Source organism: Bos indicus x Bos taurus, chromosome 12 (assembly GCF_003369695.1).
Source record: "Bos indicus x Bos taurus breed Angus x Brahman F1 hybrid chromosome 12, Bos_hybrid_MaternalHap_v2.0, whole genome shotgun sequence".
NCBI lineage: Eukaryota > Metazoa > Chordata > Mammalia > Artiodactyla > Bovidae > Bos > Bos indicus x Bos taurus.
Window position 1 is genome coordinate 23,710,586 of NC_040087.1, and position 12,300 is coordinate 23,722,885.

Here is a 12,300-nt window from a genome sequence, read left to right on the forward strand (position 1 = left end):
TGCCCTTTGAACACCTGGGAGTGGGCTTCACTGAAATGAAACCTCACCGACACTACCGTTACCTGCTGGTCATGGTATGTACGTTCTCGGGCTAGGTAGAAGTTTTTCCTACCTGGACTGAAAGAGCATCAGAAGTAGCCCAGTGCCTGCTTAGGGAAATAGTTCCCAGATTTGGATTTCCTACCAGCGTTGGTTCAGACAATGACCCAGCTTTTGTAGCTGATTTAGTACAACAAGTCAGCAAAATTTAAAACATCAAATGGAAACTGCACACTGCATATAGGCCCAGAGTTCTGAGACGGTGGAATGAACCAACTGGACATTAAAGAGACTCTCCAAGTGGATCAAAGAGACTGACTGCTCCTGGGTGGGCTTGCTTCCGACGGATCTGCTCAGACTCAGGATGACCCCACATTCCCAAGGCTATTCTCCATACGAAATTGTGTATGGGAGGCCCCCTCCCATAATAAAACAGGTGTCAACAAATTTGCCTCAGGTAAGGGGGAATAGGATTTCACAGCAGATGGAACTGGGTAAGGTAATAAATCAGGTAACTAAGTTTGTACAAGAAAGGGTGCCATTCCCCCTTGGGGAACAGATTCATGAGTTTATGCTTGGTGACCAAGTATGGGTCAAAGATTAGAAACATGATTTGCTAGCCCCTTGGTGAAAGGGCCCTTATGTTATTCTAACTACCCCTACTGCAGTTAAAGTTGCAGGTATTGTCCCTTGGATCCATCATACGAGGGTGAAGAGAACATACCACGCAGACCCAAAAAAGACTGAGTGGACTGCACAGAGGGACCCCGCTGACCCTCAAGAGACTAAGACCATCCTTAAGAAGAAGGAAAAGAAGATCCTGGACGAGCCCCTTCAGGATGAAGCTGCACAATCAACTCCTGCTGCTTGGCCTCATCAATGTGATTTTGAATTTAACTTCCGTTTCAACTCAGGACAATGTTTTCATCTCATGGGCACATTCCTACTCAGACTTCCACAACACTTCCAACTGCTGGGTATGTGGGGCTATGCCTCTGTCAGTGATGGATGGACTTCCTTGGTGGGTGTTACCACTCTGCCAAGAAGATTTTAAACCACTCTGCTCTTTTCTGGGATGACAAAAAGAGGCTTTCCTCTCTCTTGTCAATCATAACCTCTCCTTGCTCTCTTGGTGTAAGACCTACAGTCAATAGACTCGGGTCATGGGGTTACATTTGATATAAAGGCCAGTGTAACAAAGGCCTAACCTACTTGTTGTAAATCTACCCCGGTAGCCCTGGTAAATCTACCTTAATACATGCTAGGTGGACAAGATCTATGTTTCAATGATATGAGTATATTGCTGCCTTATTCGTATCCTCTATAGGGACAACAGATATCGTGATTAAAGTAGAGACCCTGGCTAATTTCACAAAATAGGCCCTCCTAGATAGAACAAAAGCCATCCAAGCCTTAAATGAAGAACAAATCCAAATGAGAAAAGCAGTAATTCATAATAGAATGGCTTTGGACATACTCACAGCTGCTTAAGGAGGGACCTGTGCTATAATTAAGGTTGAATGTTGTGTATACATTCCTGACTTATCTGGCAATGTATCGACTGCTTTAGATGACATGAAAAACCAGGTAAAAGCAATGTCAAATGAAAACATTCCTTTCTGGACTTCAGTCCTATCTTGGGTAAAGGGCGATTGGTGGAAAACTATATTTACCACTGTTACAGTTGCCTTGATAGTTCTGCTTTGTGGACCCTGAATTTTACAATGTATTATGAACTTTGTAACCCAAAGGTTGATGTCATTCTCCCAAATTGGTGGTCGGAGAGCCAGGGTGCAATATATCCCTATGAATGATGCTCATAATATGAGTTAAGAGCATCAAGAGGAGGGAATGAAGAAGGAATTCATAGGGCCTGGACTCCATCTTAGGCCTGTTCATGCTGATCATGCTCGGCCACATTTCCAATGGACTCTGAACTCTGTGTTTAGTGCCTATGAAAACAACAACAGAAGGATAAGACCCCCTCCAGACAGGGGAACCTTGAAGATCGTATCTAGGTTACTCATTGCCTAAGAGAAAACATACACTAATCACCCCTTCCTCCAGACAGGCCATACATTTTTCTGTATCTATCAGGGTGTAACCTCGGGTTTATTGATTATTGGCTAATTGTTTGACTGTTTAAGCACATGAGCACATAGGACGTGAATGATGGGATTATTGGGATTGTATTTTCCTTGGTTTATGTAAGTCTCAAGGAATTTGGAGTGGTGGGTTCAGACACGTACACATGGGGTATAAAAGATTTTCACAAATGCTGGTCGGGGTCCTTGACTAAGAGGAGACTCTGCCTTGGGCCCGCCGGGGTAATAAATTGCACTCCACTATCTGCATTGTCCTTCTGAGTGAGTTTGTCTCCCGGAACGCGTGGCTACAACATATTACAGTTCATTACCTTGCCTACAGATACATATATTCCTGCATATTTTATCACTGTTTAACATGAAAACATTCTACAAAGTGTTTAAAGATATTAAAGTACTTTTGTGGTAAAGAAGTAAAATGAGAAAGATTCAAGGAAAGAAAAGAATCGCCCTGTTGTTTGCACACTTGTTTTCTGGAGAGATACTGTAGGAACCACCTTTGCTTCTGGCCAACTCGGTATTCATTAGGGGAGGAGACGACTTAGAAATTTACAACAGAAGTCAAGGCTGGGCTTAGGATAAACCCAGGAGAAGAGCTGTAAACTAGAAAGAAAGAAACATTTAGGAATAAGAAAAGTGATTACAAAAAAAAAACAAAACCAACAGTATGCACATCACCCCAGTGGGTGATCCTTAGCAATTTCCTCTTTACTCATGTAAATACTCAAAAAGAAAAAAAAGCTCTCTTGTGAACTAAAAAATAAGTAAAAAATAAGACAGCCAAGAAGGAAATTCTCTTAATTTTGGGCTTTGGAGGCTGCGTGGGTCCAGCTTGCCGCCTACCCTTGACTCCCTTGGGGGAATATTTCTTGGGAAGAAAATGGTCCGCCTCCTCGCAGTCGTCAGAGCCCTGATTCCCAGAAGGTGTAACCACGCGTGGCTGGGACGAGGAGAAAGAGTGGCCACTCCTGTTGCACAAGCACACAGCCTGAGCAGCATCTGCTGAGATGCGACTGGAGACCAGTGGCTCACCCCAGGGCTTTCGGGAAATGAAAAAGAATCTAGTAGAACCAAGAGTCTCAAGCCGAGTAATCGCTAGCTAGGATTCCGCGTGGATTCCACTCTCTATTTTACAGATTGGACTCTCCAGTCTCAGGGTCGTGACCAAGCAAGCCTCCCGGAGTGACAAGCTGGGAATCACCGCGCCGCAGTGACCAACAAGTAAGTTATTGCCAACTTTGCCAATATATATGACATTTTCTCTAAACACTTTAATCTGATTTTCAGGTGTGAACACCACAGTGATGGCCAAAAGATAACTTTTATCCTGAAATCGTCAGTACGCTGATGGGACCGCCACCACCACCAACACACACACACACACACACACACACACACACACACACACTCAATACATCGCACCTGGAGCAACGGGACCTCGCGCGCCTAGGCTGGTGCGCACTTGGCGGGGGGGGGGGGGGGGGGGGGGGGGCGTTGTTTAAAATTTGGAAACTTACTGATTTCGTTGGAAAGAGCGAGCTGGACTGAGGGTGGGTGGAACGCCGCCTCGTCATTTATTCATTGCGACTGTCTCCATTGTGGACACTAGTAGCGAGTCACAGACGCCTGTTCTTGCAGGGGAAGTCTGACACCTTGAGGACGCGAGAGGGGGTGCCGGGACCCCCGGGAGCCGGAGAGGGAGAAGCTTTGCGAGTTACCGGGTGAGGAGGGTGGAGGGCTACTTTTTCAAGTCGGGGGACCTGCCGCGCGGGGCTTGTTTACTTGGGTGGGAGCAGGGTGATCACCGGCCGGGTTCTGACGCGAACTGAAGTCGGACAGCCTGGGGGGTGAGCCCGCCGGGAGCCTGGAGGTGTGTCTGGCTCGCCTCCACGGTCACAGGGTGGGGTACTGGCCACCGACTGGACTGGATCACCGTTGGCTTGTGTGAGCTCGCCTGCCCAACGGGCTGACCCCAAACATCTGGCCCCGGGGCGGCGGAGGCTCTTCCCCGGGTCCTGCCCTCGCGCCGGTCCACCTCCACCGCCGCGCAGAGCGGCGCGTGGGACGCGCATCTTTCCGAGTGGTCCCCTCTGAACCCGGGCTGCGCTGACCCGGAGTCAGGCCGCCACCGGAGATGCAGGGAGGGGTGCCTTCCTCTTGGTTCGTCGGCTGACAGCCGTGGGAACGCTAACTTTACCCGGAGGGGTCCTTAAGGGCCGGGGGTGGGCGAGGTTCTCCTCCCCTGGCGCTCACCTCCCCCTCGCCCCAGGCCCTCCCCTCCCCCGCCTCGCGCGGCATCACTCTCAGAGCATCCTCACTCCGCCCAGTTCGGTGCCAGCTGCGTGGGCTCCAGCTTCGTGCGTTTTCCTTGGAATGCTCGGAAACTCGGCGAAGACTAAGGAGATCCCGTCGGAATTTGCCGGGCGTGCTGGCACCGGGCAAAGCATTCGCGCCGCCGGCCTCGACTCCAACCCCCTTCAGCCAGAAGATCGCAACTTTGCAGGTAAAGAGGGTGTCGCCTCAGAGCTCCATCTGGCCGGAGCCGCACCTTCCCTCGTTTCTGGGATCTCGGTTAAGTTTCTCAAGCTGCCTGGGAAGCCTGCTCCCTCTTGGGAGGCGGACATCCCTGGGGGTTACTAGATCCAGAGGCTCGGGCTCTGCAAGGTTTCTCTTTAGAGCTGGGGACCGGATCTGTGAAGCTTTCTGTGGTTGACCTGGGCTGAACGAGAGTTTGGGGATGTTTCTCAGCATCTTACCGCACCCGGCTTTAAAGCAGGGGAGAGGGCAAAGAGTGAACCCCCGGTGTGACTTATATGGTAAACAAAGCAGCAGAAGCCACGCCGTGGAGCTGGGGAGGAAAGCTGTTTTTAGCCTTTTACGCATTTGGGGAAGGTGGGAGATCTTGGTGGCCCCTGGGCGCATATAAGGGAGCTCTAGACTCTGGTACCTAACCTGGGGTAATAAAGAAAGGACGGTGGTCAATATCCTGTCAATTAAACTCTGCGTCATTTTCATTTTCTATCAAAACACGAAAACACTTCGATCCGTGTCGCTGGATCCAAACTAAGGGATTCCTAGTTCGCTTGGCTACTAAGATTCCAATTAAGCCAATGACCCTGTTTGCTACTTGGCTGAATCACTGAGATTCGCTGCACAACTTGTTGTTCTAGCTGAGAAGTCGGCTGCCTTTTGTGATGAGGTAACTAGAGAATCCTGGAAAGGGATGAAGGGCTGGGAGAGACTGAGACAGGGAGCTCCGGGACTTGCCTGTATTCACTGTGCTGTGTTCACTCTGGTGTATCCCTGTTCACATGCTTGCTTAGGGGGGCCCTTCTCAGTTAATATCCATAACTGTAAGATGCAGCAAGTTGGCTTACTCTGAGTAAGCACCAAGCCAAAAGAGTGGGAGGAAGCAGAAACAAGGTTTACTCCTTTTATTAAAAGGAAATTTACAACAGACTTGTAAAATTGAAAAAAAAAATCAGTTCTCATATAATTTCTGGATTTCCTATTACAGTCATTGCTGCACAAAACATATTACAAAGTCTATAAGTGAAAAGGTTGGCTAGAGTTTGTTGTGTTTTTATTTTTTTAAGAAAAATTCTGAATTAGGGAGAGTAAGAACGTGTGGATATGTTAAAACATTGAAATCATGGGTATTGGAATCATTGGCTATTTAAACTTAGATGGTAATACCTACTTCTATACCCACTTCTAGTCACCCAGACAGTAGACCAAGACCTCTCCTTTTAAGTATGGTAGGCAAAAAGTCAGTAAGATAAAGGGATAACTAGTAGTTTAAATATTAGAATCAAAATTCAGTTAGATAAGTGCTTGCTAAAGAAGCACTTTAAGGACTGTGAATTAATGTAAATCAGCACATCAATAGAAGTTACCTTGGCTTTATCAAAGTATTTTATGCAAATATCTTGAATTAATGGAGGGTTAGTATAGGTAGAAAGAAAGCAAGCACTTTCCTCTTTCCTGAATGAGACCACTGACCTGCAGAGGCTTTCAGTAGAGTTCTGATCAGAGCTCAGTTACTCTGTTAAGCTTGATGTTGTGAACTGAAGAGCCAATAGATTCATGCCAAGGAAGTCACATATGAAGAGAAATACTAATAGGTTAATGAAATTGAGGCATAAGAGGTGCTTAATATTCACTGGGTGAATAAATATATAGTTAGATAGCTTAAATAAGGCATAGCAAGAAGATTCATAATTGCAAATTTAGAGAATTTCTTCCATTGAGGTGAGAACTTAAAGGAACATGGGCATTCATCAAAGCAGAACTAAGTGCAAGAGATATGACATGTCTCTTTAGTAAAACCTGTCAAATGTATTAACTCTCTTTCTGAAAAGCTTGGTTCTTGAAAAATGTGTTTCAGTTTACCTGCTTCATGGTCACTCTCACAGATACAAGAAGTGGAGTAAACTTCCATTACTTATAAGCTTTAAAGTTTTGTAATTTTACATTATTTATGTTTCTATGGCAGTTATTCCTGAAAAGTCAAGTTCAGATTACAAAGAAAAAACATTAGAAAACTAAAGTTCTATATGAATTCTATGGCCACTTCAGTTATTGAAGGTATAAGAGCTCAAATAACTTTCCACCTAAGTTTGTTGTTGTTTAGTCGCTAAGTCAGGCCCAATTCTTTGCAGACCCTGTGGACTGTAGCCCACCAGGCTCCTCTGTCCATGGGATTTCCCAGGCAAAAATACTGGAGTGGGTTGCCATTTCCTTCTTCATATAAGATAACCTCTATTAATTCATATTTTATATAAGTAGGAAACACCAGACATTGCTTTTATTCTTTCCGGTTAAAGGAAATTTGCATATCTTATTCAGTACACATATTTTAAATGTAAAGCTTATAATAAATGTGATAAATTTCTATTGAAGTACAAAAATAACCATTATGAATGTGCCAGTTAACCCCTCTGAATTGAAAATACTTTCATAAATATGTTGCAGAAAATATTGTCATGATTTTGCACCTGCATGTTTAATTGCCAGGATAATTTATGACAATTCAGATCATTAACATATTTAGCAACTGAAAACTTACATGATCTACCTTTTCTAATCAATTCATACATGGAAACAAAAATAAAAATAGGTACATTTTTGTTCAGTAGTTAATATTGTGAATATCAGTGCTCAAAGAGAAAGGATTTTGTTAATAAAGATGGAGAAGAAATGATAAACACCAGCCAGGAAAGTAAAACTGTAGACTGAATATTTTCTTATGAAAATGTGATTGTTTGATTTCTAAAAACAAGCTAGGTGAAGGGAAGTATAAACTATTAAGTTTTCTTTTTTTCAAAATCATGATGGCTGAACATTTCATGAGATCAGATTCTAATGTGAATCTTTTCTTTTCAAGTTGTATTGTCTGGGCCGAACTGAAACTAGTGTTACTCACCTCATTAATATCTATGGAAAACCCACCAGAAGCATTTTGGTTCTTATTAAAAATGATGTTGAAGAGACAGCTCAAAACAAAAACCTTGTCTTTTCACCTAATTTATGCTTCATCACTCCCCACAACACATATTCATACCAAATAAACATTACAACTGATGAGTTCAACCCAACTTAAACCGGACATTTACTTCTGTGTAGTTGTGATGAAAAGCTGTTTTGGAACTATTAATATCTTTCCTCTCCTTATGGTTCCTAGTTCTAATCCTCCAAGCTGTATTGAGACCTTAATATTTTAAGAGATTTGAGAATATTTTGATCAGGAATGTGATATCATGGCTATATCTATTTAATCACGGCAAATATAGACCTGCTCTCTGAGAACATTGGTACTACCAAAATAACACCTATGATGAAAAAATACTTTCAGAAGAAGAAGCTCTTCATTGGTGGAACTGAAAATTAAAGACACATAGATCAAAAATATATCAATTTGAAACTGTGTGGTTCCATAAACTATTCAGTACATGGAGTGAAATTCTTAAGTCTCAATGATTCTTCTGAAAGTTGTTTCACTTAAACAGGTTGTGAAAGAGAGATAATAGTTTCAGCAGTTGATCTTTTCTTGTAACTAAACTGTAGGTGATAACCCATTAATATTAGTGCAGATTAGTCAATGCTTTGAAAAAACGTTTCCTTTGAAACTCGGCCGTGTCATTGAGTAATGGCTTCTTGAGAAGCAACAGGTGACACATGGGCCCAGTTTTACACATAAAATTCAAAATGTTAAGTAAAACATTAATTTAAAAGTAGGCCTCAATAGCTTTATCTAGCATGCTCCATTCTTTTTGAGAAATGGCAAGTGAAATGTAATGAATCAGATACACATTCATTATACTCTGCCTCTAGTGTGCTGTGGTCTAAAAATGTTGAAAAGTTACCATAAGTCATTTCCTTGTACAAATATTATCAATGGTAAAATTTACTTAAGACAGGAGGATAAGAATTATTACCAAAAAAGGAAAGTGGGAAAAAGAGAGTAAGTCAATATTTATGAGTACTTAAGGTATGCCAGGAACTATGCTAGAAACTTAAATTTTTTTATCTTCACATCTACCCTAACACTAAGGTATTATTACTAACTTTTAAAGAATCTGAAAAGGCTAAATTACTACCAAAAAGAAAAAAAAAATCACAGAGTTTCTTTGTGGTAGAGTCAGAATTTGAACCCATGTCTCCTTGATTTTAAAGCCAATATTCCTTTTACTTGATTCTTATGGTTTCAAAACTAAAATTAGTAATCTTTTAATAAGATCCATGAGTTCATTGGATTCTTATAGCCATTTATTTATTTAGCTTTTCAAATGTTGTAACATTGGGACATAAATGACCTCATTATAACTCTAGAATTTGAAACAACACTGTGTTAACTAAGGCTCTACCCGTTTTGAAGCAGAGTAGGAGATGAGATGCTCAGCTCAAGCCAATTGCTCTCAAAACTATTTCCTTTATTACTCTTGAATCTATATGTAATGTGTGTGGAAAGAAAAAAAAAAGCTTATTTTCAAGGATAAAATTCTAGATAATAGACTTTTAAATAGTTATGAGATTATAATTTCTAAATAAAAATTGTCATTCAAACCTTGAAAACATCTGTAGGCTGTTGATAAAACGTCTTTGTTTGTACAAAACACAGTCATGTTAAGACAGGTTTGCGTTACATCTTATCAGTGTTATATGAAATTTCTAGAGAAGTGTTTTTCTCTTAATTTTAATTGCTTAATTATTTTGCATGTCCCTTGGTATTTAATGAAGGGAGCACTCTTTCATGCATCCCAAAAGACATGGTTCAGCTGGTGGACCATTTTAACACATTTGCCATTTTTTTTAAAAAAAACATACACCTGCATTTAAAACCAATGTGCTTAAATCCAAAAACCCATTGACATTGAAGTTGAGGAAATACATTTTTTGAATATATGTCATATATGACAAAAATTAGCACTGAAGTGATACCTATTCAGTAGATATTATTTGAATGTTAGTAAATGGATAATTGAATAAATAGATGAGTGACGCACGAATTAGATCTTCATCTTTGCATTTTCGGGCACAGCTCCCTCTCTATAGAATAACTTCTCTCTTACTGCTTCCTGTCAAAATGTTCTCCAGGCACTAAACCTAGCTCAATATCACTGTCTCCTTGAAAGCTTCCTTCATGTCTCCAGGTGTCTCAAGTATAAATACAAGCTAAACGCTTGTTATAGTCTACCTTACAGATGGATAGAGGTCTGTCTCCTACACTAGGCAATAAGCTCCTTTAAGAAACCCAGAGGATACTCAAAAACATGTGAGTTTTAACGTGACTTAGACTGTCATAAATATTACACTTTTGCAATTAAGCATACTTATTTCATAGTTTTATAATTCCATTGCTAAACTGTGAGCTTATTTATTTATCTAATGAAGCCATTATAATAATAATTTGCACTTATACGATATTGTGACTACTGTATTACTTCCTATGTTATAAACATTAACCCACTGATACTCAGTGGACATAACTTCCAGTCAACTGGTGACTCTATAATGCTCATTTCCACAGAATTTATATAGTCAGTTATTAATGTGTTTTAGTTTAAGTGGTGCTGTGCTCAAATTCTTAGGAGGGAGCTTCTGTTCTTTTACATCATAAGTGTGATTAGAGTTGAAAGAATATTTCTCAGGAATACTTACTAAACTCAAGGCAGTCAGAGACTTCTTTGGTGTGATTACAGTCGTTAAATTAAGCTGAGAATTCATGTCAAAGCCTTGACAGCCTATGATGTCCAGTTGTGGGTGGCATGAGCTTTTATTTTTTGGAGGGCGGTTAGTAACTTTTTATTCTGCCTGGTAACCTTGTTACAAATGAAAGTTTATGAACAGTGTTCTTCCCTTTGTTGTTGTTTAGTCACCAACTTGTGTCTGATTGTTTGTGACCCCGTGGACTGTAGCCCACCAGGCTCCTCTGTCCATGGGATTTCCCAGGCAAGAATACTGGAGCAGGTTGCCATTTCCTTCTCCAGGGGATCTTCTCAACCCAGGTATGGAACCTGCCTCTCTTGCTTGGCAGGTGGATTCTTTACCACTGAGCTGCCTGGGAAGGTCTCAGGTACCCTACTATACTTTCAATATATTTTACCTCCAAATGATGGTGAAGAAGCTACACAATTGAGTTAGCTAATACCCTGTGCATACTGGGATCATAGTTCATAGCTCAATGCATCACAATTTTTATTTTCACAGAATTAAGATACTTAGTGTTCAACATATGCTTTTTGAATGGGTGAATGGAATGAATGAATGCATGGGTGATTGTTGTCAGCTGCTATGCTCAACCTCTGTATTTTAATATGCTCTTCTTTCAAGGAACTGGTCACATACCTGTATGAATCACCCCAAAAATGATGGATGGAAGGACAGGAGTGATGCATAATGTACATTGGGTGAAGGGTGGAGAGTCCATCGTGTTTTATATATAACCATCCCAACTGTTTGTGAAACAGGGGTATCATTTTATATAAAAATCTCCTTCATGATAGGGCTGCATACACCAAAGATCACACTGAAGACTACACTTTAAATGGATTCTCTTCTATGGTGGTCGTAGTTTGAGAAGCAATTTTTGAATTCATTTAATTGTATAGTGATACACACACACACACACAATATATATATATATATATATATATATACACACACACACATATATATGCATTTAAACATATACCAACACTTAAAACCTGCTTTTGAATTCATTAATTAAACATAAATTATATATATATATCTCCATCTGTATGTATTGTATATGTATATATAAGTAAGTAAACCTGTACATATAGCTGTATATAATGCCATATAAGTAGTACAGAATGAGAAAGAGTGGGAGATTGCTCCTGGGGACAGGTTCTTAAGATGATGCTTGCAGAGTAATTACCAGAGATAGTGAGATTAAAATTGTTAGCAAAGAAGGTAGAGTAACCCATAAAAGACAATAGAAGTTATTTGCTGGTGTATTAGTGTCCCTATGGAATGGTTAGACATGTACTGAATGACTTGGAAGGTCATCTAATTCAAAAGATTTTTTTTAAAGATATACTCTCATATCTTACCAAATGCTTTTTTTTGAATAGCAGATACATATTGTATACATATACACACACACATATATATACACACATGGAATGTTTGATGAAGGACTTATTTAATGCATGACAGTCATCCCCACTAAATGCTAAGAATAAAGAGGTACATCTCACCTTTTTTGTTTACGATTTCAAAAAAAGATTCTCCTAAGCCTCTTAGTAACATGTTCAAGTGTCCCCTGTTATCTTGTAGACATTTTGCTGTTTTATTGTCACCTGATCTCTTCTCATGGAAATGGAAAACTCATTAAGAAAATAACACAAGTCAAACTAAGATAACAGTCTACAATTGAAATTAAAAACAATGACATTGGGTCACATCGGAAGAAATCCAAATCCATCTTCTCTTCCTTGTCTCAAATTATTGTTTCCTATAAAAATAGCACTTAGAGTTTCCAACTATAAATTTATGTTCAAATTACATAACATTATTGACACAGTTAACGATGGTGCTTTCCTTTTATATATAGATATTACTGAGTTAACCATTCAAAGGAGATACATTGTTTTCCAAAGTCTTGATGGATTTATGGTGATATACCCACATG

The 12,300-nt window shown here is 40.5% G+C and overlaps 1 protein-coding gene and 1 long non-coding RNA gene across 3 annotated transcripts in view; both read left to right on the top strand.

The window, feature by feature from the left end:
• Positions 1 to 250: 250 nt before the first annotated feature.
• LOC113902135 lies at positions 251 to 1,239 on the top strand. The gene is made up of 2 exons (XR_003513674.1): positions 251 to 496; positions 708 to 1,239. It is a non-coding gene; the product is annotated as an uncharacterized LOC113902135 (long non-coding RNA).
• A 1,830-nt stretch (positions 1,240 to 3,069) lies between these two features.
• Positions 3,070 to 12,300, top strand: part of TRPC4 (transient receptor potential cation channel subfamily C member 4) — a 206,198-nt gene continuing 196,967 nt past the window's right edge. The window contains exon 1 of one of the 2 annotated variants that reach the window (XM_027557363.1): positions 3,070 to 3,365. The gene's annotated coding sequence lies outside the window, so the exon portion shown is untranslated. Of the gene's footprint in view, positions 3,366 to 4,486; positions 4,648 to 12,300 lie in introns of those variants that run through there. The other variant, XM_027557362.1, reaches the window with a different exon arrangement.